This window comes from Astyanax mexicanus, chromosome 6 (genome assembly GCF_023375975.1).
Source record: "Astyanax mexicanus isolate ESR-SI-001 chromosome 6, AstMex3_surface, whole genome shotgun sequence".
NCBI lineage: Eukaryota > Metazoa > Chordata > Actinopteri > Characiformes > Acestrorhamphidae > Astyanax > Astyanax mexicanus.
The window spans coordinates 7996166-8009153 of NC_064413.1; positions in this window are offsets into that span (position 1 = coordinate 7996166).

Sequence of the window (12988 nt, forward strand, 5' to 3'; positions counted from 1 at the left end):
GATATACAATGCCTGAGACCATAGCTCTTTACTATAGCTTTGAAGATTGTGTATAAAATCTGTTCTTAAAAATCAAATGTCATTCAAATAGTGGAGAGCTATGGGCAAATAAAAACACCTCAAATAATAATACTGGTCCCCAGAGACAAGGTATTCAGGACCATCCACACATATTCAGATATTTTTAATAAAAACAATAAAGTCTGCAGCACTGAGCACAATTTTTATTGATTACAGCAGCTTACCTTTACTGTTGTGTTTAAGACTTTTAGCTGAAATGGAAAAATGTCTGTGGGTTTAACGCCTAGTTTCATAACTGTTCCCAGGCGAAAATACTTGTGCTGTAAATAAAATCATATCTGTTATATCCAGGTCATGAGGCGAGGCAGCAGAAATAGCATTGTTTTGTTAACTGTTTATCTTTATATTCCTCACCTGAGACCATCCACACAAAACTAATTAATTTTGGTCTCAGACCATGGTTCCAGTAATCCATGTCCTTTGTTGACATGCCTTCAGCAAACTGTTTGCGGGTTTTCTTGTGTACAGACTTTAGATGAGGCTGCCTTCTAGGGTGACAGCCATGCAGACCATTTTGGTGTAGTATGCAGCGTATGGTCTAAGTGCTGACAGGCTGATCCCCCACCTCTTCAAAGACAGCATTTGGACGTGAAGCTGAGCACATGCACTTAGACCAACACAAGGTCTGTTCTGATTGGACTCTGCTCTTTTAAAACACTGAATGATCTTGGCCACTGTGCTGCAGCTCAGTTTTAGGGTTTTGGCAATCTTCTGAAGAAAGAAGAAAGTTACACTCATATAAGCTGCACACAGACTACTTTTAATTGTGTTAAAGTGTCATTTTGTGAGTGTTGTCCCATGAAAGAAATACTTGAATATCTGCAGAAATTTGAGTACCTAGTTACTGTGACTGTAGAAAAAATATCTTAAAGTTGGTCTAACGACAGTCCTGCTCACAAGCTTCACTGAACAATCTGTTCAGGCAAATAACGTGGGCACAGCATCCTTCTTCAACTTTGTCATTCCAAACATTGTCTTTCAAAAAAACCCTCTTTAGTAAAGTGTTCTGAACTTACTTTTGTGTCCACGTCTGGAATATCAAATCAGACATAACATAACGTTAACACAACTGTTAAATACAGCCAAATACAGTCTAGCTAGGTATGTAAGTGTACATTCTTGTAAGATCAGGATCCCCACAGTAGGATATTATCTAGCTAGCGTTAGCTAAACGGCTACTCTAAAGAGCTAAGGCTTGACTAACATTACCCCTGACTCAATTTGACATTAACCGAGAAAATAACCAGTTTAGGATTAATCAAGTCATAGCCGAAGAACCAGGTTTGGCTAGTTGCTGTCTCTCTGCTAACATTCATCTGGTTAGATTGGCTGGCTGGGTATTATTAATATGGCTAGCATTAGCTAGCTAGCACAGTAACATACATCTTAAATTGAAATGGGGATCTCTATGATTTTATGAAACCATTCACGCTGAAGTATAGGATCTTTGGGAAAACTATGGAAGGTTTGATCTTTATAAGATTTCTTTTTCTTCTTTTTGAAGAAGAAGTGCATTTGGGAACGCAGCAGTGAGACAGCATTGCTAGTACCTAGCATTCCAACACTACTTCCTTCTACTTCCCTTACAGCCTTGTTTTGGTAGAAGATGGTGACGTAGCTGATTAAAGTAAATTTAATGTGAAATGGATTATTAAAAGTAACAGGCATTGAGTGAGAAACCAATGCTGAATTAAATAAGTTCAAACCATTATAAACAACTCTAAATGGGTCATTTCGCATGTACAGCTCTACAGGGGTTGGACAATGAAACTGAAACACCTGATTTTAGAGCACAATAATTTATTGTCCCGACGGACAGTTCTGGTGGAAACAGGAGAGTTGAGGTGCACATTGAATTCTGCGTGATTTGATCAGCCGTGGTTTTATGTTTTTTGGATACAATCCGGGTTAGCACCCAAACATCCCTTTCAGACAGCTTCCTCTTACAGCGTCCACAGTTAATCCTGTTGGATATGGTTGGTCCTTCTTGGTTGTATGCTGACATATACCCTGGATATCGTGGCTCTTGATACATCACAAAGTCTTGCTGTCTTGGTCACAGATGCGCCAGCAAGACGATTTGCACCAACAATTTGTCCTCTTTTAAACTCTTACTAGTGCAATGTGCAATTAATGAAGTTTGGCCAACAGGCTGGTCCAATTTAGCCATGAATCCACCCACACTGAAATGACAGGTGTTTCAGTTTCATTGTCCAACCCCTGTATATGGCTAAAAGAGATTTCCGCACAGGTAATGTAATCATAAATAATTTGCTGTCATTGTATTAAGAGATATTGTATCAAAGTAAAGGTTGTTTTCATGTTGTTTTCCATCATCAACCTTAAAATATATAATGCATTAATCTTTGATAAAAAAGAAAGTTTATTCATTGTTCTTTGTCCTTTTTGTATCAAGCAACGTAAAATAAAGGTTGTTTTAAGTGTGTTTTTCCATTATCAACTTCAAAAGATGTAGTGCAACCATCTTTAATAAAAATTAAGGTTTATTTAAAGTTCGTTGCTATAATTGTATCAAGCAACGTTAAATAAAGATTGTGTTAAGGTTGTTTTTTCATTATCAATTTCAAAATATGTAATACAAGCATCTTTGATTTTTTTTTTTTTTTGCCTTCAGGGTAACAAGCAACGTTTACTAAAGGTTGTTTTAAAGTTGTTTTTACATAATCAACATTATAAAATGTAATGCAGCCATCTTTAAAAAAAATAACGTTTATTCTATGCTATGGTTGTTTTAAGCAACGTTAAATAAAGGTGGTTTTAAGATGTTTTCCCATTATCAACTTCACAAGATGGAATACAACCACCTTTAAAAAAAACACAAAAAATAAATTTATTCTATATTTCTTTTCTATTCTAGGACTAGACTTTAAGACTCTTTAGTCATTGCTTTTACAGGAAAAATGTGTAATATATTAGTAAAGTGTTAATTTAATGGAGTAATACAAGTGAAGTTTGCTGTTCACTTTGCTGCTAACCACATGTTTCTAAACGTCTGAACTTTTGAAAACTCTCTCAGTGAGAAAGTTAAAACATAAAATGGTTTGATATACAATGCCTGAGACCATAGCTCTTTACTATAGCTTTGAAGATTGTGTATAAAATCTGTTCTAAAAAATCAAATGTCATTCAAATAGTGGAGAGCTATGGGCAAATAAAAACACCTCAAATAATAATACTGGTCCCCAGAGACAAGGTATTCAGGACCATCCACACATATTCAGATATTTTTAATAAAAACAATAAGGTCTGCAGCACTGAGCACAATTTTTATTGATTACAGCAGCTTACCTTTACTGTTGTGTTTAAGACTTTTAGCTGAAATGGAAAAATGTCTGTGGGTTTAACGCCTAGTTTCAGAACTGTTCCCAGGCGAAAATACTTGTGCTGTAAATAAAATCATATCTGTTATATCCAGGTCATGAGGCGAGGCAGCAGAAATAGCATTGTTTTGTTAACTGTTTATCTTTATATTCCTCACCTGAGACCATCCACACAAAACTAATTAATTTTGGTCTCAGACCATGGTTCCAGTAATCCATGTCCTTTGTTGACATGCCTTCAGCAAACTGTTTGCGGGCTTTCTTGTGTACAGACTTTAGATGAGGCTGCCTTCTAGGGTGACAGCCATGCAGACCATTTTGGTGTAGTATGCAGCGTATGGTCTAAGTGCTGACAGGCTAATCCCCCACCTCTTCAAAGACAGCCTTTGGACGTGAAGCTGAGCACATGCACTTAGACCAACACAAGGTCTGTTCTGATTGGACTCTGCTCTTTTAAAACACTGAATGATCTTGGCCACTGTGCTGCAGCTCAGTTTTAGGGTTTTGGCAATCTTCTGAAGAAAGAAGAAAGTTACACTCATATAAGCTGCACACAGACTACTTTTAATTGTGTTAAAGTGTCATTTTGTGAGTGTTGTCCCATGAAAGAAATACTCACTTTTGTGATACACTGTACCTAGTTACTGTGACTGTAGAAAAAATATCTTAAAGTTGGTCTAACGACAGTCCTGCTCACAAGCTTCACTGAACAATCTGTTCAGGCAAATAACGTGGGCACAGCATCCTTCTTCAACTTTGTCATTCCAAACATTGTCTTTCAAAAAAAAAAACCTCTTTAGTAAAGTGTTCTGAACTTACTTTTGTGTCCACGTCTGGAATATCAAATCAGACATAACATAACATAACGTTAACACAACTGTTAAATACAGCCAAATACAGTCTAGCTAAGTATGTAAGTGTACATTCTTGTAAGATCAGGATCCCCACAGTAGGATATTATCTAGCTAGCGTTAGCTAAACGGCTACTCTAAAGAGCTAAGGCTTGACTAACATTACCCCTGACTCAATTTGACATTAACCGAGAAAATAACCAGTTTAGGATTAATCAAGTCATAGCCGAAGAACCAGGTTTAGCTAGTTGCTGTCTCTCTGCTAACATTCATCTGGTTAGATTGGCTGGCTGGGTAATATTAATATGGCTAGCATTAGCTAGCTAGCACAGTAACATACATCTTAAATTGAAATGGGTATCTCTATGATTTTATGAAACCATTCACGCTGAAGTATAGGATCTTTGGGAAAACTATGGAAGGTTTGATCTTTATAAGATTTCTTTTTCTTCTTTTTGAAGAAGAAGTGCATTTGGGAACGCAGCAGTGAGACAGCATTGCTAGTACCTAGCATTCCAACACTACTTCCGTCTACTTCCCTTACAGCCTTGTTTTGGTAGAAGATGGTGACGTAGCTGATTAAAGTAAATTTAATGTGAAATGGATTATTAAAAGTAACAGGCATTGAGTGAGAAACCAATGCTGAATTAAATAAGTTCAAACCATTATAAACAACTCTAAATGGGTCATTTCGCATGTACAGCTCTACAGGGGTTGGACAATGAAACTGAAACACCTGATTTTAGAGCACAATAATTTATTGTCCCGATGGACAGTTCTGGTGGAAACAGGAGAGTTGAGGTGCACATTGCATTCTGCTGTGATTTGATCAGCCGTGGTTTTATGTTTTTTGGATACAATCCGGGTTAGCACCCGAACATCCCTTTCAGACAGCTTCCTCTTACAGCGTCCACAGTTAATCCTGTTGGATGTAGTTGGTCCTTCTTGGTGGTATGCTGACATTACCCTGGATATCGTGGCTCTTGATGCATCACAAAGTCTTGCTGTCTTGGTCACAGATGCGCCAGCAAGACGATTTGCACCAACAATTTGTCCTCTTTTAAACTCTTACTAGTGCAATGTGCAATTAATGAAGTTTGGCCAACAGGCTGGTCCAATTTAGCCATGAATCCACCCACACTGAAATGACAGGTGTTTCATTTTCATTTTCCAACCCCTGTATATGGCTAAAAGAGATTTCCGCACAGGTAATGTAATCATAAATAATGTTCAGCATCTCCCCTAAATTATCTGAATTAACACAGATGCTACTTTAGTGCATGTCTTTTTTACAGTACAACCTTAAAATTCTCACCTATCTTTCATACAGTGGCAATAAAATGCAAAACACATGAAATGCAATAAATCAGTCAAATGCCCAATTTTTTATATTATTTCTTTTATTATTTTCTACAATTTTTAGACCTATGGTGAATAACACAGCCTAATGTTGCTCTCTGTTGTGGTTGGTGTATGCAGGGATTGTATACACGGTCAGACAGACATGGATGGACGGATTAGAGGAACACAATGGAAACAAATGGAGAGAAAGGGAGGGAGGGAGGGAGTGAGGGCGAGAGAGATGGGAGAACGGGGGCATGAACATGGGAGAGATGGAGATAGAAAGAGAGAGATAGTGGGGGAAGGGTGGAGGAGATGGAAAGAGGGGAAAGGGGGGAAATGCACTGACTCATGTATGTGCGTGTATCTGGGAGAAAAGGCAAAAGAAGGAGAAAATTATATTATGTATGCAAGACTTCCTCAGCGAGAGTTGGTAACACACACACACACACACACACACACACACACACACACAGCAAAATGGTTCTTAAAGGCTCGTAATGGGGTTGGGGTTATGTTAGGGAACTCTGAATACAGGCCAGTATCTTTTTTTTAACAGTTTTCTTGCTAAATGGCCCCAACTGTATTGGTGCATGATCTTTGCCAAACAAAATGTACAATCATTGCACTCCACATGTGTTGGAACCCCTACATTTTCATGAAGTGTTTAGCTAAAAACATGTTTATTAACTTTGTGCGTTTTGGAACGACACAAAAAAAGAGAAAGACAAATTTGGTATAATTTCAAACAAAACAAAATGGGCAAACAAAATTGGTTAATTAATTTAGTTTCAAGCATTTTATGCTTGTTTAAACTCACCTGTGGCAAGTAACAGGTGTGGGAAATATAAAAATCACACCTCAAATAAGATAATAAGAAACATAAATGTTTCAAAGAAATTCAAGCTGTCATGCAGGCTCAGGGTGCATCAGTACCAGAACAAACTATCCATTAACATTCAAAATAAAATGCAATGCTATGGTAGGAGCCCGAGAAGGACCCTACTTTTGGATCTCAATATAGGGACCATATAGGGATGTCCTAGGTCACGGGTCTTTTAGCAGGACAATGATCCCAAACATACTTCAAAAACACCCAGATGGAAAGAAAGTACTGGAGAGTTTTGAAGTTCTGAAGAAACACTTTCTATGCTTTGAATGTTGTATTGTCACTACTGTACTTTCTTTCCTTTCTTATCTCAACATGACGAGGAGGACAGGGAATTCTTAGACATGTTTAATTGGATTGTATACGTGGTTAGAGGTCGGCAACAAGCATGAAACATCTGGCCTGTAAGGTCGTTTGAACTACAGTGAACGATAATGAAAAAAAATGCTTCTCTGATGAGTTTTTGTTTACGTTCCTCCCCTGTCTTTCGTGCTCGACGTGACTTTAGTTTCTGACAGTTCTCATTTTCGCTATCTTCTTATAAGTGCGTTTTTCCTGGCCATGTCCCAATTCACAAGACAGGGCAGCGGTAGTGCGTGTTTTTTTTCCTTTCTTCTTGGGTTTACCTGCTTTGAGATCAACTGTTCTGCAATTGGGTTCACCAACCCTCTGGCCTGGAGAGCTACTAGTCTGTAGCACTCCATTCTATTACACTTCATTTACCAAAACAATTTTTTTTTGTGGCCCACCACTGAATGGCTTGAAAAAAAAAAACTGGTCCACGGCCAAACTTAATTGCCGACCCCTGGATTAGAGGAACAGAATGGAAAAAATGGAGAGAAAGGGAGGGGGTGAGGGCGAGAGAGAAGGAAGGACAGAGACATATCCAGGTAGCTGCGCCTTTAAAATAGCAATCTGCCAAAGTCACAGTTCAAGTGTCTTTTAAAAGAAATGGTAAATGACACACTGATTGTTTTTTTTACCTCATGTTACGCCCAAAACCCACCTATAATTATTTAAGAGAATTAGTACATGCCTTTTGCGCATGGTTTGAACACCAATGACAGAGTGGGGATAGGACAGAGAAACAAAAAGAGAAAAGACAGAAACAAAACTAAAGATCTTATGGTAACTCATGACAAGCACAGCTACAGCTAAGGAGAACACAGTTCCACTGCTTCACAGCTCAGTGCTGGGGGCTTTATACAGCCAAATTATTTCTAATGAATATATTAGAAGTTATTATTATTAATTATAGGGTGGAATAATAATGTGTGTGCCGCAGATCTCTGGGGGACTCTGGATGTGTGTTTGATCTCGTTCCAGTCTTCGCCTGTGAAGAGTTTTCCTCTAAGAGGGTTCCTCTGGATACTCTGGATACTACACATAGGTTTCAATAGCCGTGGATCATCCTGCGCGCCATCAGCAGCCAGAGTCTGAGAGAGCACTATTATTGGCCATGCTCTCTAAGTGTGGATACAGTAGGTGGTGCTCTCTCTCCTCATCACTGCTAATTTAACGTTGGTCAGCACAGGCATCTGTTAGCTGATGTATCTATCAGAGCTGGGTCCCCAACGATGCTGCAATAGAAGCAGTTCAAAAAGAGGAAGAGTTTAAATTTACATGTATTGGAGGAGGCATGTGCTGTTCTTCACTTTTCTTGAGCCCTATTTTAGAAATCTATAGCATTTCGAGTCGTCAACCGTGCACAGTGCAGCTTGATTTATAGAGCGTGTCAGTGTGTCTTTGCTATCGTAACAGTGGGAAAAGTGTGTCTTGCGTGGCTCGAAATGGGTAAATGGCATATATTAAATTTCTTACTAATAATGGGTGTGTTTTGGGCATAATGTAAAATAAACCAATCAGTGTCACTTGAAATTCCCTTTAATAGCCAGGTGCGCTCTGACTTTGGCGTATTGCTATTTCAGGGGTGCATCTACCTGGTGGGAGATGAAACTGACCTGTTCGTTCATTTTCTATATTGTTGATGTAAAAGTTTGCATAGCTGCCAACAGGCACACGCTATGGGTTTGTGCACTGCTGTGTGTTCATGTGTGTGTCCACTTTTAAAACCAGGCTAAAGACTCCTTTTTATTTCTTGGCTTTTAACCCAATTTGAGACTTTGTTCTTGTTTTATTTATTTTATTTTATTTCTGTTTTTATTATTTTACTTTGTTTTACTTTTACTTTACTTGTTTCATAGATTTATCTAAAACTATTTTTATTGATAATTATATGTAAATTTGTCTTATTGTTTCTAGTATTTTGTTTTTATCCTATAATTTGCTATGTACAGCACTTTGTTGCGGCTGTTGCTGTTTTTAAAGTGCTCTATAAATAAAGCTGAGTTAAGGGTTGAGTTGTTACAAGCAGGGGTTGCGCGTGTTGGGACGTGCTTGTGTTGACAACTCCCTGCCAAGATATCAATGAACGTCTGACTGTTAGCGTCCGTCTAGGTTGTAGGTTTAGTCAGTGGTGCACCTGTGTTTTCCATTGCCAAGATAGCAATAAAAAAGCAGGGACAGAAATGTCCCTGAACACACTTTATTTCGAGAGCACTACATCCATTAGCATAGATAAAGTCATATGAAAAAGTTTGGGCACCCCTATTAATCTTAATCAGCCATTTCTGCAAGCACGCCACAAACAGAGTCGCCTGAGGTATGCAAAAGCTTTGCTAATGCAAAAGTTTGTGGCGTGCTTGCAGAAATGGCTTCTTTCGCATCACTCTTCCATACAGCTTCTCCTTGTGCAAAGTGCGCTGTATTGTTGACCGATGCACAGTGACACCATCTGCAGCAAGATGATGCTGCAGCTCTTTGGAGGTGGTCTGTGGATTGTCCTTGACTGTTCTCACCATTCTTCTTCTCTGCCTTTCTGATATTTTTCTTAGCCTGCCACTTATTGGCTTAACAAGAACTGTCCCTGTGGTCTTCCATTTCCTTACTATGTTCCTCACAGTGGAAACTGACAGGTTAAATCTCTGAGACAACTTTTTGTATCCTTCCCCTGAACAACTATGTTGAACAATCTTTGTTTTTAGATAATTTGAGAGTTGTTTTGATGAGCCCATGATGCCACTCTTCAGAGAAGATTCAAATAGGAGAACAACTTGCAATTGGCCACCTTCAATACCTTTTCCCATGATTGGATACACCTGGCTATGAAGTTCAAAGCTCAATGAGGTTACTAAACCAATCTTGTGCTTCAGTAAGTCAGTAAAAAGTAGTTAGGAGTATTCAAATCAATAAAATGATAAGGGGGCCCATACTTTTGCACCAGTCAAATTGGTTCAATGCATATTGCACATTTCTGTTAGTACAATAAACCTCATTTCAATCCTGAAATATTACTGTGTCCATCAGTTATTAGATATATCAAACTGAAATGGCTGTTGCAAACACCCAAATATTTAGAACTTAAAATGTTTAGGATTAATAGGGGTGCCCAAACTTTTTCATATGACTGTATATTCACAAACACCATTGCTATTTAAATGACACAGGAGGGATGTGTGGAAATATACTGTTGGTGGGTTGTAAGATAGCAATGAGCACGGTGTAAGATAGGGCCCCTGTTGTTGGGAGCATTGCTAGTGGGAGATAGGGGGAGTCCTAATTAATGGGAGGGATAACTGGCTTCTGGAGTTGGATAGAAAAAAATATATATTAAAAATAATGTATTAAAATATATATTTTTTGTGGATTAGCTAGGCTTCTATACATTGCTTCCTAGATGTGTGTTTCTCAGGGACAGACTGGCACCCCTTCCAAACAGTTTCCTGCCTTATGGCTCTAGTCTAGACCTTCTGTAACCCTGCCCAAGACAAACAGATTAGAAAATGAATTAATTATTAATGACAAAAATGATACATTCAATAAATATCAAGGCATCAGTCCAACAGGCACTTAAAACGAGATAAACTTAATGGACACCACCAAGAAGACATTAAGAAACAATTGATTCTCAATATACAGAACCAGTGAAAAGTTTGGACACACCTTAATTTCTGTGGTTTTCCAGTATTTAAAAATTTGAATACTAAAGTATACTATGGTATACTATACTATGGAATTATGTAGTAATCAAAAAAAGTGTTAAACAAACCAGAATATGTTTTATGGTTTTAGATTCTTCAAAGTAGCACCTCTTGTTCAGCTTTGAACGTCTTGGCTGGATTTTCTCAGTCAGTTTTATGATGTAGAGTCACCTGCAATTCAGGCCTTCTGTTAACAGCTGTGCTGAACTTATCAAAAGACTCTCAAAGTGTTTGAGAGCATCAGTTGTAAAGTTGTGAAGAGGTAGAGTTACAGGTATACAGTGAATAGCTCTATTTGAGTAATATTCTAATCCAGAAAAAAAAAAACTTCAAGAACGTTTCCAAAAGTGCAGTTGCAAAGAAAATCAAAAACGTTATGAGGAAACTGGCTCTCATCAGGACTGCTCCAGGAAAGGAGGAGCAGGAGTTATCTCTGTTGTACAGGATAAGTTCATCAGAGTTACCAGCCTCAGAAACCACAAGTTAACAGCCCGCCCCCAGTATTTTAGTTTGTTTAATAATTTTAATTTACTATATGATACTTTATGTCTTCCTTTATAGTCTGAGTGATTTCAGTATTAATTTACAATGTAGGAAAAACATTTTTGACTGGTACTGTATATATTCTTGATTGTTAGAAGAAGCAAAAAATGGAAAAATAAAAAAAATCCAGAGAAGATTTACGTATACCTTTATTCCCGAATTTCTGTTTGTGAAAGGCAGAAATAAAATAAAAAAATAAAAAAATCGGTAAATCCAATTTCTTCTTGACTATACTAAATAGAAACTTAGTATAGTCTATTTTTCTGAACAATCTGAAAATATAACTGATAAACATTACACTGACCTCCAAGTGCAGCAGCTACAGACCTAGGAAAAAAATAAGAGACCACTTAAAAATGATAAGTTTCTTTGATTTTACCAAATTGAAAACCTCTGGAATATAATCAAGAGAAAGACAGATGACCACAAGCCATCAAACCAAACTGAACTGCTTGAATTTTTGCACCAGGAGTAAAGACAAAGTTATCCAAAAGCAGTGTGTAAGACTGGTGGAGGAGAACATGCCAAGATGCATGAAAAATTGATTTCTGACCACTTAAACTTTATGAATATGAACTTGTTTTCTTTGCATTATTTTAGGTCTGAAATCTCTGCATCTTTTTTGTTATTACAGCCATTTCAATTTTTTGCGAATAAATGCTCTAAATGACAATATTTTTATTTGGAATTTGGGAAAAACGTGGTCCATAGTTTTATAGAATAAAACAACAATGTTAATTTTACTCAAAATCAAAAATCAAAATCTGGGAAACTGATTCAGAAACTGAAGTGATCTCTTATTTTTTTCCAGAGCTGTATATATATAATCATAATACAGTATTTTCTTAAAATCTTGCAGCCCGATTGGTCAGCGCTTGAATGTTATGAATGTTCCGGTTATAAATGGCAGCTGTGCTTTGCTTTTTAGTGCAGGGAAAAAGCCCTCTTAGATATCTCTCATCTCCTAATGTGATTACAGTATAAGCTGTGGTATACTTACAGTATACAGCGTATAATACAGGGCAAAGTACAAAGCAGAAGCTTTTAGTAATTCTGCGCCAGTGAAAAGCTCATATCTATAGGCAGGCTTTAGTCTGACTGTAAATCACTGGTTCAACATGAAGTTCTGAAACGCAGAAGGAATTAATACATTTCTATCAGATATCTATGGATAACTAGGATACCAGGCTCTATAAGTATAATTAACTATAATTAATCCAAATGAGATGAAAATGAGGGATGGCAGATTTACAAGAAGGTCCAAGCCCTTCATTTAATCCCAGCCTACTTACTTGATCCTAGGAAACATTAATGGACGTAGAACCCAAACCACGTATATTGGAATTAAAAGGGGACACACATGTATTATGCATGTATTATACATGCTTTTGTATTTCCACTTGGGTCTAAACTGCCCCTATAAACACTCCAAACATGAAAAAAAAATAACAATTTGTTTTCAGTAAATCATCTAAAAGAGTTTTAAGAGTTTTAAGAAAGGAAGCCAAATGTACGGCTTATAGAATATAAAAGCATATGATTCCTGTGATATCACAATAAAAAAAATCTACATTGAATCACCCTGAAACCACCCCTTACCCATCAACCCCTACCAGAGCCCCACCCACTAGATCTGTTGAATATCTGCCATTTCATTCATTTTGTTTGAGAACCTCAGACAGTACACAGCACAAGATTATTCAGCAGACTTCTTCTGAGGGAGGGATCTGTACCTACTGTCTATGGCAAGTGAGGAAGATGTTAATATGAGCTAGCATGTTCGTGTTTTGCCATTTACCACAAGCTAACACTAACTCCTTGTAAACACTCAGCGTAAACATGGGGCGTGGCCAGCGACAGCTTATATGCATAAAAGTGACAGAGCCCTTAAATGGCTCATTC